The sequence below is a fragment of the Canis aureus genome, chromosome 34, assembly GCF_053574225.1.
Source record: "Canis aureus isolate CA01 chromosome 34, VMU_Caureus_v.1.0, whole genome shotgun sequence".
Lineage (NCBI taxonomy): Eukaryota > Metazoa > Chordata > Mammalia > Carnivora > Canidae > Canis > Canis aureus.
In genome coordinates this window covers 10,676,393-10,690,032 of record NC_135644.1, presented here as the reverse complement: position 1 = coordinate 10,690,032, position 13,640 = coordinate 10,676,393, and the positions used below count along the sequence as shown (strand labels likewise).

Genomic DNA, 13,640 nt, shown 5'->3' with positions numbered 1-13,640 from the left:
AGCCTCTCCATGGGCCTCATCTCTTATAGTTTTTTCTTTCTGGGACACCAAATCCTTTTAAGCCATCTAAGTCCAACTAACTCCCACCACTTCTTTTACCTTACTTGAACCTCGACCACCTAGGCTATCTTTCTTTTTCCATACAGCATCATATGGTGCATCTAGGAGAGAATTCATCACTTTCCATCAAGTTGTTACCTTGTAAGACCAGAGCTTTGCATTTCCAATAGCAAGCATAGTGCTTTGCACATAGTCTCTGTTCAGAACATGTTTATTGAAAGAAATAGTGTTTATTTATTATATTTGCTGATACTGTGCACATTTATTCACTTACTTGCTTGCAGGAAGATGGCAGGGAGCAGTGTTTGTAAGAGAAACCCTTAAACTCTTTGGCAAGACTAAAAGCCGAGATTGTGGAGTTTCATAAAAACATTTTGCATGACTTCATCTAAATGCTGACACTCAGTTTTCAATTTTATATTAAATCACAGAATTTTGAGAGATCCTTTTAGTATTTTGTTCCTATCAGCAGTTCACATTTTAGCTATCTTAGTGTTGTCTATACTCTGGGAGTTTTCTCTTGTGCTCTCTTGCAGAACACTTATAAAACATCAGATGGTCCCAATTCTGATCTCTATGGAAACCAATTTTGTCCTCAGAAAAAAGTTTACCTTTACTTGTTTTTTTGTTTTTAGCCTCTGTATAGCAGTCCTTCCCCCTTATTCACAGAGGATACATTCTAAGACATTCTCAGTGGATACCTGAAACCATGGATAGTCCTGAACTCTCTCTATATACTATTTTTTAAAATACATACATACCTATGATAAAATTTAATTTCTAAATTAGGCACAGTAATATATTAACAACAAAATAACAGAATAATTATAACAACATACTGTAATAAAAGTTATGTAAATGTGGTATCTCTCAAAATATCTTACTGTACTGTAATCACCCTTCCTCATGTGATGATATGAGATGATAAAATGTCTACTTGATGAGATGCAGTGAGGTGAATGACGCAGGCTTTATGATGTAGTGTTGGGCTATTATTGACCTGATGAAAGGTCAGAGGATCATCTGTTTCTGGACTGGGTTGACTATGAGTATCTTACACTGAGGAAAGCAAGTCTTCAGGTAAGGGAGGGATGGGAACTATAGCACGTCTCTCTTCTTGACCAAACAACAAAACTTTCAAGAATAAAATCTTGAGCTTATGAATAGCCATTTGGATAAGAATGAGTCCAATAGGATGTATATTGGTGGATTAGAATGGGAAGAAGGCCTATGAAAATACATCAACTAGAACTCACAGCAAATAATGTTATTTTGGGAACCATTCCTTAGAAAGAAGTGGATGGCTTCAGAATGTGTATGAAAGCATCTTTTAGGAACTCATTTTTACCAACTCAACTCAAAATCTTTACAAAAGCCTATCAGGCCAGAACTAATTTAGCCCCTACTACCTATCGGAACACATCTGTCATAGTCCCTTCACTCACTTGGCTCTAGCCTTTCTTGTCTTTCTTGTTTACTCAGCCTGGACCACTTTCTCACCTCTTTTCCTTCGATCTCTGCTCAAATATCATCTTCTTAGTGAGTTATTCCTAGGCAGTTCTAGAAAAAAATAATAGTACCTCCCAACCTGTAGGTCCTGCCTGTTTCTCTCTCAAACTTTTCCTCTATAGCATTTATCAGCTTCTGGCGTACTTTATGTTTACTTGTGCATTTATTTCCCTGTCTTCCCTGTCTTCCCTCCCATGGTGGTGGTAAACTCCATGAAGACTAAGGTTGGTTGGTCTGTCTTTTTTTTTTTTTTTAAGATTTTATATATTTATTCATGAGGGACAGAGAAAGAGAGAGGCAGAGACATAGGCAGAGGGAGAAGCAGGCTCCCTGCAAGAGCTTGATGTGGGACTCGATCCCCAGACCTCAGGATCAGGCCCTGAGTCAAAGGCAAATACTCAACTGCTGAGCTGCCCAGGCGTCCCTGGTCTGTCTTTGTTTGTTTGTTTGTTTGTTTAACTGAAGTATAGTTGACATACACTGTGATATTAGTTTCTGGTGTACAACATAGTGATTCAGCAAGCTTAAATGTTATGGTACGCTCACCATAAGTATAGTTACTATCTGGTCTCTCTTGTTCACTGCTCTATCCTCAGTGTCTAAGTCAATAACTGAAAAAAAGTGCTGTAGGAGGTCAAATCAACATTCATTGTTTAATATTGAATTAGATCCTATTGTACGGTCTTTGTACAATCTGCATTATTATTAAAAAGATGGAATAGAACAATGAGCAAGCTAAGAAAGAATAAAATAGTTATGGCATAATTACCTCCTAAACTATTGGGTTTTAGACAGTTTTAATGAGGTATTAAAATCTTTCATGGAATATTTCAGTCCAGTTCTATTAAGCTCGTTTGAAAGATAGGAAAAAATATTTATCACAATTTATTATAGTGAAAAGGGGACACGATGTAGGTGTCCAACAATAAGGAGCTGTTAACTAAGTTAATGTGTATTTGTAGGTTGTTGTCTTAGACAGTCATGAGAAATAATACTGACATGGAAAAATGTTTCTGTTATACTCAAAAGTGTATAAAGTAAGGTAGAAATATGCAAAAATTAAGGCCTCAGCTTTGTTATGTGTAAGATTACACACACATACACACTCTGAGGACTGGAAAGAAATATATCAAAGTAATGAAACTGAGATAAGCTAAGTAAACCACCCAAGGGCATACTCCACAGTTCATGAAGGAGCCGAGGCAAATCTAGCCAGTGCAGCTCTAGCCTTAGCCTCTGAGCATCTTCTGCAGCACATGCTGCTGGTTCTGCACACATCATGCTGTTCCCCTCAGGCTCACCAGCAGGACTCCCTCTAGCTGTGAGCTTCTCCAGTGCATGGCTGGGTGTCTAACCTGGCACCCATCATGTGCACCAGCTCACCCCATGGTTGTAGATATACATAATATGCCTAATGTATTTATTATACCCAATATAACTTTGGGTCTTATATATCTTCTCTCTGGATAACAGGGTTAGATTTCAGCAGATGTAAGTCAGTCTTTTAGTTTTACCTGGAAACTACTGTTGAATAGTAGCACTTTGTGGGCTAAGAAGTAGTGATTTCTGTAAGTATTGAGCTGATTTTTAGTTTCTTCTTTTCCAGGACTGGTACCTTTGTTGATCAACGTGGCCAGGGGTTAGCTAAAAAGCAGGTCTACTAAAAAATAGGCCAGTGGCTCATTTGGAAGTATGTTTGTTAACACCTTGGGCAACTCTTAGGTTATGACAGCAGTGTATCTGAGGGCAAGCTTAGCCAAGGCATCTTCCAAACTCGTCATTAGTAAAGCTTATTTGGGTATTTAATAAAAATAAGAGTCAGTAAATACAGCCCTGGACTAGAGTCATCTCAAGGAAGTGGCTTACAAGATGGTCACCATTTGTTCTTCTGTTTCCTTAAGCAGCTATCTTGATACCCAAGATGTCCTGTTTATAAACTGTCATCTAGGAGGCCAGGGAGCAGAGAGCCATGTGATGGATCACCCTCAGCAGGCTGACTCCGCCTGTCGCTCTCGCTGGCTCTAATTAAAAGACGACGAAGTCAGGGGTCTAAGGCGGGGATGACAATAGGGCAGCAGTCCCCAAAATAGCAGCAAAGGAAAATGGATGCCTTTGAGTGATTGCATGATGTCTGAATTAATGGCCAGGAAATGAGCGATTATTGCATACTTAGAGCTAGGCCGTTTAATAAAGCTTGTGGTGTGCTCAAAGCCATATACTTGAACTTGGGAAAATTTAAGAGAAGAAGTTATTGCTTGGCTGGGTATAATGCATATCCAAGCAGTGCTTAAACTAAGGGGAAAAATACTTTCTGTTACTGCTGTTTTTGTATTGATGTTTCTAAAATAAGCCTGAGCTTGTGAAACTCATTTTGTAGACACGTGTAGTCTCCAGCCAGTTGTTGACTTAGAGAAAGGGCTTTTATTGCCATTGCCTCTGTTTCTGACTTTTAATACTATTAGTTGGTATTTAAATAGCTGTTTTTCTATAGAAGCAAAGCTCCTAAGATCTCTCTCCTTACCTCTTCTTCTTCTTCTTCTTTAAAATGTATTCTCATGGCACTTCTATTTGGCAAGTCAGTGATAAGCATCCTTATTTTTCTGTGGCTGATTAGTTCAGTAGGTTAAAGCACCACACAAAAGAGGCCGAGGTCCAGCGTTTGATTCCCCCATGGGGATGAGCTCCTCTAGGCTGCACTCCTAACCCCAGCCACCATTTTGTAATGGTGCCCATTCATCATGGGCGGAAACAGGAGAAAGGGTGAGGGTGGATCAGAGCAAATCCATCACCACTACTGGAAACCCAACTGATCATCCTGGCCTCACAGATTGGGGGCGGGGAGGGGTCAGGGAAGTCATTTTATGCAAACAGCAGTAAAGTATGCAAATGTGGAAATTGAGGTACAGATATGTCATATTGCTGGGTTTTAAAATGCAATCCTTTAGAGAAACTTCAAATCCACATTATTTTATTTCTAATTTTCAGTTTTGAATTTTAAAAACATGATCCTAAAAACATTTGCTTCTATCCTGCCTGTATCACATATGGGCACCTAATTATTCCTTAAACTATCTTTTGTTCTAAATATAACCACCACAAATTTAATCGTTGGAAAACAGATGTCAAATGAAACCTTGCTCACATACATCTTCTCACAGAGCATGGCCTACCTTAGAAGAGCCTATAGGGAATAAAGGAGAAAAAAAATACCAGAACATCACACTGACTTCTAAAGGCAGATGATTTTGGCTGAGGTAGGAGACATTATATTTGGCCTGGTTTTGTTTTTGCAGGACAGTTATTCTTAGAGTGGCTGACCTTCCTATTGCGGATTTCTTTTCTCTTGACTGACTTCGGTTCCCGTTTCTCTCCCTGGCCCCCCCCCCCCACACTTATTTATTTATTTATTTTCCCTCCAACTAGTGCAGCTTCCGAGAAGCCCTGCTGCTCTCATTTTGCAGATGGTGCTGCAGGGTGCTCTCAGGTGCCTTGCTGGCTGAGGTCCCCACCAAACGTTGCCCACGTACCAAGCCCACAGTTAAGTTAAATGTAAACACCTCACTGAGATGGGAAAAATCTGGGCCATGCTCCTTAAGTTGTTCTGTTCAATGTTTCTCTTTCCTCATAGGCCTTTATGAATGTTCACTGAGTTGAAAAGAAGCCAAGGTCTGGAAATGCTATTTATGTGCTTCTCTGATGACTGTGATCTGGCTTCGTTTTCCAAAGCGCTACATCCACAGATAGCCAGTGTCTTCTTATCAGTCCAGGCAGCCTTTCACCTCCACTTCTGGTTTATTTCCTCTTTATAAGTGGCCTCCAGGCCTGGAGTCACCTCCCCTACCTTAGCCATGAGCATTATCCAGTCCTATGTGTGTTCCAGCCAGGGAGTACCTGATTTTCACTGTCTAGCGATCCTGCACCCCAGGACCCTCCTCCCCTGATCCCTGTTCTGAGCGTCTGTCCCTCTGCTCTGTGTGGCTGGCAAGTTTCTTGGCTGATCTCAAACACTCCTCCACCCCCCCATTCCTTCTGATAGAAAAACAGTGTATTCATTATCCCGGGAATTAGAAAGGTAGAGAGGAGGCTTCCTACCTCAGGCTAAAAGAATTAAACAGAGTCATAATTAAGAGCACAGATTCTGGAGCCAGACTGCTTGGATCAACTCCATTACTTTATAGCTGTGTGACCTTAGACAAGTTACTTAACCTCTCCAGCCTCCATCATTTCATCTTTCGGTGTAAATAATAGTCTCTTCTGCACAGGTTGATATATATATATTTTTTTTTTGCACAGGTTGATATTTAAAGCACTCAGAACAGGCCTGGCAAAGAGTAAATGCTATGTGTTATTCAACTAATGTGAATTTTTTTCCTCCCCAGTCTTCCCTCTACCTGTCTTGACTTTTCCTATCACGTTGTTATTCTGGGCAGCAGGGGGGTTGGGCCTGTATGTGTGGGCATCAAGAACCAGGCATCAGCTGCCTGCAGCCCCTGGCAAAGGCGTAACTGCATGCTTAGTACATTTTCTCCGGATGAGCTCATTGAAGCCTTAGCGCTGATGCAGGATCATGACTGCAGGTTGGGGCCTGCCAAGCACAGGACCTGCTGGCGAGGGGAGCTGTCGGGTGCACGTGGAGCGTGTGTGTGCGTGTGTGCGTGAGTGCGTGTGCGCTGGGTGAGTCAGGATGTGTGTGCGTGGCCTGGGAGGTTTGGGGGCTATGGTACAAACCGGTATCTTTGGGTGAAAACCTGTTTTTTTTTTTTTTTAAATGTTTATTTTTTTAAATTTATTTATTTATGATAGAGAGAGAGAGAGAGAGAGAGGGAGAGGCAGAGACACAGGCAGAGGGAGAAGCAGGCTCCATGCACCGGGAGCCCGATGAGGGATTCGATCCTGGGTCTCCAGGATCGCGCCCTGGGCCAAAGGCAGGCACTAAACCGCTGCGCCACCCAGGGATCCCTGAAAACCTGTTTTGTACTGAGACATTCAGACACATTTTTAGGATGAGAGGAAACAACTCAAGAGAATTAGTGAGAAACTCTGGAAAAGAAGGTGTATAAGAGATAGAGGAAAGATCAAGAAATCATGGGGGGAGAATTGCTTTTTTGAGGAGAATTTAGAGACTTTAATTACTTTCTCAGTATTAACATGTACTCACTATATCTGTGACCTAAATATGCCCCCGATCTTGACTAATAAACTTAAAGCACTACTCAAGGATGTCTTCTGCATCAAGGGAGAGGGAAAGACCAGAATCATCAGCTCTTAGAACCTCAAAAGGGGTCGCTGCTTGGACCATCTTGGAACTCTCCATTTATTAAGTTAAATCTGCTTTTCACAAGTGCTCACAATCAAGCTAAAACCAATACATTTTTTCCTCATCCATTGTATTGTTGATTTTCATTTTTGTTTGATGATCAACAATGGGATGCACAAGAGAACTACTGTGTGTGTGTTTTTAACACATTTGAAGTGGCCCATTTATTTATTTATTTATTTGGCCCATATATTTAAATATAATTTCTGAATTCTGAAAGATAAAGGTGATTCTTCAATGCCCACAGGCCACAGACCACATCTCTCTTGATTATCATAACCAGAGGATTACTCAGTGCCTTATCCCTTAGGAGATATTTAATAAATGTTTATTGACTCGAAAAAAATGAAACAAATGGGTAAACAAACAAAAAGAAGAATCAGACCTATAAATGCAGAGAACAAACTGATGGTTGCCAGAGGAAGGGAGGTGTGGGGTTGGGTATAATGAGTAAAGGGTATTGGGAGCTACAGGCTTCCAGGTATGGAATGAATAAGTCACAGGAATAAAAGGTGCAGCATAAGGAATACAGTCAATAGTAGTTTCTGTCCCATTGTATGGTGACAAACAGTAGCTACACTTGTGGTGAGCATAGCATAGTATAGAGAGGTTGAATCACTAAGTTGTGTACTTGAAACTAATGTAACATTGTGTGTCAACTCTACTCCAATAAAAAAAATTTAAAAATAAAATCAGTTAACCCTCCAAAAATATACTATTAAAAATAAATAAATTTGTATTGCTTATAATTGCTGAATATATGGGCAAATGTGCCTGCCACCTGTTAAACAAGGTTTGGGGCTAATATATTTTTGTCTCTTTTGGGTTTTAGGTATGTAGAAGTGGATTGGTAATTTTTGGATCATGACACATTCTTTTCACTTATTATGATTTTACAATTTATACTATATGAATTATACTATATTTACACTTTGTGGTTTATAATATAATTTTATACTGTGTCTATCAATCCACCATCCAACACAGAAGCTCAGCCTTAACAATAATCTACATCTGACTTACAGTTCCCCCCATCCCCTTGATCCTAGAAAGCTACCATCCAGAATTCTGAGATGAATACTCATCTAAAATATGTCTTACGGGGTGGAGGTGGGGAAGAAAAAACACCCCTATGTTCCAAACAACCAACTGGCTCAGGAATTTCTGCAACAAATCCATATGCAAGTTGGAGACGGTTGCACATCTGTATTTTATTCAGGCCAGTAGAGTGTCTGGTTTGAGCCAATTCATCTTGGTGGAGAAGGCTCTGCAGGCCTGTGACGAAGGGGCGGGATGGGAGGAATTTCTTTGCTTTTGGATATTAAATACTGAACAGACATGATAGTCTACTTTTTAAAGTACAGAATTAAGGCTGAATTTTTGTAGTGGATATCAGGACTGATGTTCGTCTTTAGTTAAAAGCCGTAAGAGTCTTCCATGAAGAGGAATGGTCTCACCCACCACGTAATGAAGCTGTGGTCCCCATCCTTCAACTACTTTCAGCTCTTTTGCTTGCTTCTTCTGGTAGGACTTCCATATTTCTAAATAAGAATATGCTTCTCTCTGTTGAGTCATCACTTTTACTCATCACTATTGAAGACCTAGCTTGCTTACACCACCCTCCAGTTTTCCCCCATTATTATGGGTTAGATCAGCATTTCAGAATTTATAAAATTACAACAGTCAGCTTGTTGTCTGAGCCAAGTGGTGTACCATGAGTACATTTCTCCAATCATGTAATTTTCACTTTCCTTCGAGTTACTAATTCTCAAATCCAGTGATTGTCACTGGATTTGTTTTCTTTGTACCCATTAATAGGTCTTTTTACTCTTTCTTACAGTTGCTCAGTCCACTTTCCCTTAGAGTAAATCTATCTGTTACTCTGTCAGTTTCTCCTTACACCCTCCGCTTTGACTTTTCCTTCTTGAAAACATCTTTCCTGGATCCTGAGTCTTCTTGCTTTAATCTGAACCAGTTGCTCGGAGGCTTGAGTTTTGGGATTTTCTTTTGCCTTTTTGGTTTTTTGGGGGGCCTACATTGGATTCCCTATTTTCTTGAAGCACATGTTTTCCTCTTCCTTGTTTTGTGGGAAAAAGGGTCCCGAGAAAAAAGGACAGGAGAGGCAATCATTTTGGTATTTTGCATCTCCTACATGATTTTTTTCCTGCCCCCACATTGGAATGATAATTTGGTTATGGAATTCTAAATCGAAAATGATCTTCATTGTTTCATTGTCCTCTGGGTCCTAATGCAGCCTTCCGACATCTGATGCCATTCTTATTCCTGATCCTTTGTATGTCCATCCAGATCCAGCACTCTCCCATTTGGAAGCTACTAGGATCTTCTCTTTATCCTTTGTGTTCTAAACTTTTCCAACATGGGCATATTTTGTTCATGATACTAGGCTCTCAGAAGGCTTTTTACTTTGCAGACTTATAAACTTCAGTTCTAGAAATGTTTCTTATGTTGAGAGTTTTCTCTTTCTTTTTGTCAGTTCTAGCTATCAGCTGTTCGGTGTTCTACATTGAGAATTTTCTCATGTTTTTCTTTCATTGTCTATTTCCTTATATTTTCTTGACTTTGTCTTACAGTACTTCTCCTGGAGTTTTCTTTTGGTGGCCATATTTTTTCTAAAGCTTTTCCCGTTTTTTTGTTGTTGTTGTTGTTGTTGTTGTTTGTTTGTTTGTTTTTTGTTTTTTTGTTTTTTGTTGTTGTTCCTTTTGTAGAGCTTCATCTTGTTTCATGAATGCAATATTTTCTCTTTTCCCCTGGAGGACATTAATTGTAATTTTATGGATGTTTTCTTCTGCTCCCTGCATTGTTTCCCTCACTTTAGAGGTCTTCTCTTCCCTCCACCATGTTTACTGGTTTACATTTCTGTCTGGCATGCTTGAGGATTTTCTCAAATGTCTGGTATTTCTCGGCTGTAAGTTTATAATTAAGATCTAGGGCTATACTTAAAGTTATTTGTAACATTTTATTTTCTCAGTAGGAATTGTCTTTGATTTTCTGATATGTTTGCTAAAATACTCAAGTAATACAGAGAAATGAAAATTCTCTCATAATTCTGCCTTCTAGAGATAACCCCTATTTTTAAAAAACCCTTTGTGTTTTTATGCATATATAAACACGTATTTATATAAATAGAATTATAATAGATGATGTTTGAAACCTGTCTTTTATCACTATCAGTAGGCCATTAGTATCTTTCTTTGTCAATACATATAGGGTACCCTTTTTAATGGCTACAACATTTATTTAACCAGCCATCTATTGATGGAAACATTTAGGCTTGAATTTGTTACTATTAAAAGTAATATTGTGCTAGGCTTTGTGGTATGTACATCTTGGTCCACTTATCTGACTACCTCTTTAGGAAAAATTCCTAAAGGAAAATTGCAGAGAACATAGGGAGGTACATATTTAAGACTGGAGATGTTGTTTGTATGTGAGAAGCTTTGCTGATGAGAGTCACTGTAGAATAATCACACTGTGAATTGCCTTTTTTATTGACAAGCCCTCAGATATAACTACCTATTGGTCTGTTCTCTGGGGGCTTTCCATTAAGGGGCTATAACCTTGTGTCAAGGGTGTACAAATCTGACTATTGCCTTTAGAAGGAAGGTGGGAGAAGAGCCAGGAATCTCATTGTTTAATATGAAGATAAGCAGTCACAGCCATCTCTCCATCGCTTTCTGCTGTGCCTTGTGTTCCTGAGTCTGTTTCTGTTTCTCCAGAGAATACTCTTCCTGTCTCCTGGCCTTGCAGGTGGAGGTGAGGATCCAAGATAGAGGAGAGGGTGAACAACTGCTCTGTTGAAGATGTCAGTCCACTGCTCTTGTTTCATGGGGCAGTTAATTCCCAAGCCCCAGCCCCTGGTGCTTCCCATGCCTGAGGCCTACCCAGTTTGGGGATTCTGTTGGCTGGGCTGGCTTCTCCTCAGTAGGTCCCTCGGTGGGCACTTAGCATTTACCCCTTTTGCTTGGTTAAGTCAATCACCACTTTACACCCGCATTCCACATGTGTATATTGTGGCTGGGGTGTTTCAGATGGCTCCTGCTCTCATCAGAGTTGGAGCTTGTGTTTTTGTTTCATGTTTCTCCTATTGTTTTAGGGGTGGTTTTCGGATGGGATGTGGGGGAACAGAAAAGTCAATCTATAAAATCTTAAAACTGGCAGCACACAATTGTTTAAATACAGTTATGATAAGGGTCCCCGAGAGATATATTATGAGGGATCATAACAGTGAGACCTGCCTGGGTTTGGCCACCTGGATAAGGAGGAAAAAAGAGTCTTGAGAAGGAGTAAAGTTCTTACCCATGAAGCCAATTGGTCAAATGGATCATGTTCCTTAAGACTTGGAGGACTTTGCCGGGCATTTTATCTTTAAAATTAGGTATCTTAAACCTTATAAGTATGTAAACTTTTTAAAGATTTACTTATTTACTTTTAGAGAGAGAGCAAGCATGTGGTGGGGGGGAGGGGCAGAGGGAGAGAGAGAGAGAATCTCAAGCAGACTCCCCGCTGAGTGTGGAGCCTGACGCAGGCTCAATCCCATGACCCTGAGATCATGACCTGAGCTGAAATCAAGAGCTGGATGTTTAATCGACTGAGCCACTCAGGCGCCCCAGGGACATAAACTTTTTAAAAGCAAAAACTGTTTAAACTGTTTAAACATAATGTTCATTGGAGTCTCTTAAAGTGAAGGGATATTTTACTGGAGGATGGAGAGTCTGTCTTCCTCTGAAATGTTAAGTCATTTAGATATTTAAAAATACTTTTTTTCAAATCCTTAACTAGTAATTTGTGTTACTCTCTCTTCCTTTGAACATCCTGAAGCTTAGAAACCAGATCTGTATCTCTCCGAGACCACCCCATTCTCCTTTTTTGCTAAACAGTCATTCAGACAACTCAAGAGGAAACACTGACACTTAATCAACAAAAGAAAGTTGTACTCTGTATCCTGTTTGTATGGAGACAAAAATAGCTCTTCAAAAATAACAGATTGAAGCTGATAATAAAAATGTCCACTTTGATAGTGAGCATTTCTCTCTTTCTGAGATAAGCTGTGCTATCCTAAGAAATAGGGTGTTGAATGGAACACGATCATGTCAGAGTTGCTCTGTTTTGCACTCATGCAAATATAGATGTTTTACAGTGACAGTTGCCAATAAAGACTTGCACAGGACCCAGCTGTTTGTACTTTGGTTAGAGTCCCATTGTTAATGATGCACGGTAGCACTTTTTTTTTTTTTTTTTAAATGAAAGGCAAAAGAACAGGAAACAGTAACAAAATCCAATCAGTAGAGCTGTTGTCAGCCAGGTTCTTTTAGTTGTGGTGACGGGCCCTGCAATATGCAAGGGGCTCTTCCACGGATGAAGGTTTAGAACAACCAGTGTCAGCCCTCCCTCGGCTCCTGGGGCAGCAGCCAAGGCTGTGCCTCAGGTATAGTGTCTAGAGGAATTGTCTCAAAATGTTCTTAACTGAGTAGCCATCATTGGTATATTCACCTATTTAGAGGATGTACCATGTACTTTACATATATCAAACAGAGAGTTGAAGATGATCTAAGCAGTACACATAAATTAAAACAATTTAAAATTTCTCCCCATATCCTGGTATAGCATTCTTATTTTGGAGCCCTCTGGTCTGGAAACAAAGGCCCCATTTTATCCATAAAATGGAAGTTCTTAGAATTTGTCTCTACAATAAGTGAATCACCTGGTGAGAAGGAGCAGTGTCTGGACAAGCGTAGGTAGGTTGTTTTTCTCTTCTCAGGGTTCATCTAAACCTATTAGGTCACCCTGTAGTAATGGAAACTTCCCTTAGTGAGGCACTGGTATAGAAACCCAGCTCCCAGAAATCAAATTCCCTTCTGGGTGATTTGAAAGTCTTCTGCTGGCTACTTTTATGTCCTCAAAGTCCAGGATCAGAAATGAAACTTTCAGATTAGTTGCAGATGCCCCCCCTCCCCCTTTCGTAACTGGATGTGCTTTAATTCAAAAGGAAACTTTTCAGGCCATTAAGCTTCAATACAGTTTAATGCCTTTGGGCTGTGGGGCTTGAAATCATAGAGAAGCCTGAATAAATGTTTTAAAATAAAATCTGGAACACAAAGTACTTTTTTGTTTTTTCCTTGCAGCAAATTTGTTTTTTTAGTTTTGTGATTTTTCTGCCTTGTTGAAATAAAAAAATCTTGGTCATGTCCAGACTGCAAAAGCCCCAGTGGATGGGCCAGGCCCAATCAGGAGTGGATGGGCCAAGTCTGAGGAGGTTTGGCTTGTCGTAGAGGGAGGAGGGCAGTGACCTCTGTCTCCTCCTGCTTGCAGTTTTAAAATAGTCCCAAGTGACCAGTTTGCATTCTAGGCCGTAGTAACTCTTTTGCAGAATGAATAATATTTTCTTAAGCGCTCTTAAGTTCTCATTCACAGCCTATTTTAAAAATGATTTAATGAATATAAATATGCTGTTTATAAGTCCCCAAGTGCATATTTTTTAGAATGGCTAAAAGAGTAGCTTTGTTTACACACATTTAATACACTGGCCATGTGGGATGTTATTGTGGTCAGGACTCCCTCAAAATGATTTATGGAGAAGAGTGCTATCTGTCTGGTTATCTTTTCTCAGGATCAAATTCGATTTTAACACTTGATTCGCTTGAACTTGCACGGACTCTTGCCCTCCCCACTCTTTTCAAGTGGGGACACTAAGGTTTGCAGATACACAAGTAGCTCGCTCCAGCTTAAGCCAAGG

The 13,640-nt window shown here is 40.0% G+C and overlaps 1 long non-coding RNA gene across 1 annotated transcript in view; it reads left to right on the top strand.

The window, feature by feature from the left end:
* Nucleotides 1-1,083: 1,083 nt before the first annotated feature.
* LOC144304606 (uncharacterized) overlaps nt 1,084-13,640 on the top strand; it is a 62,578-nt gene continuing 50,021 nt past the window's right edge. Inside the window, exon 1 of the long non-coding RNA XR_013371539.1 lies at nt 1,084-1,140. This is a non-coding gene — a long non-coding RNA (uncharacterized LOC144304606). The remainder of the gene's footprint in view (nt 1,141-13,640) is intronic.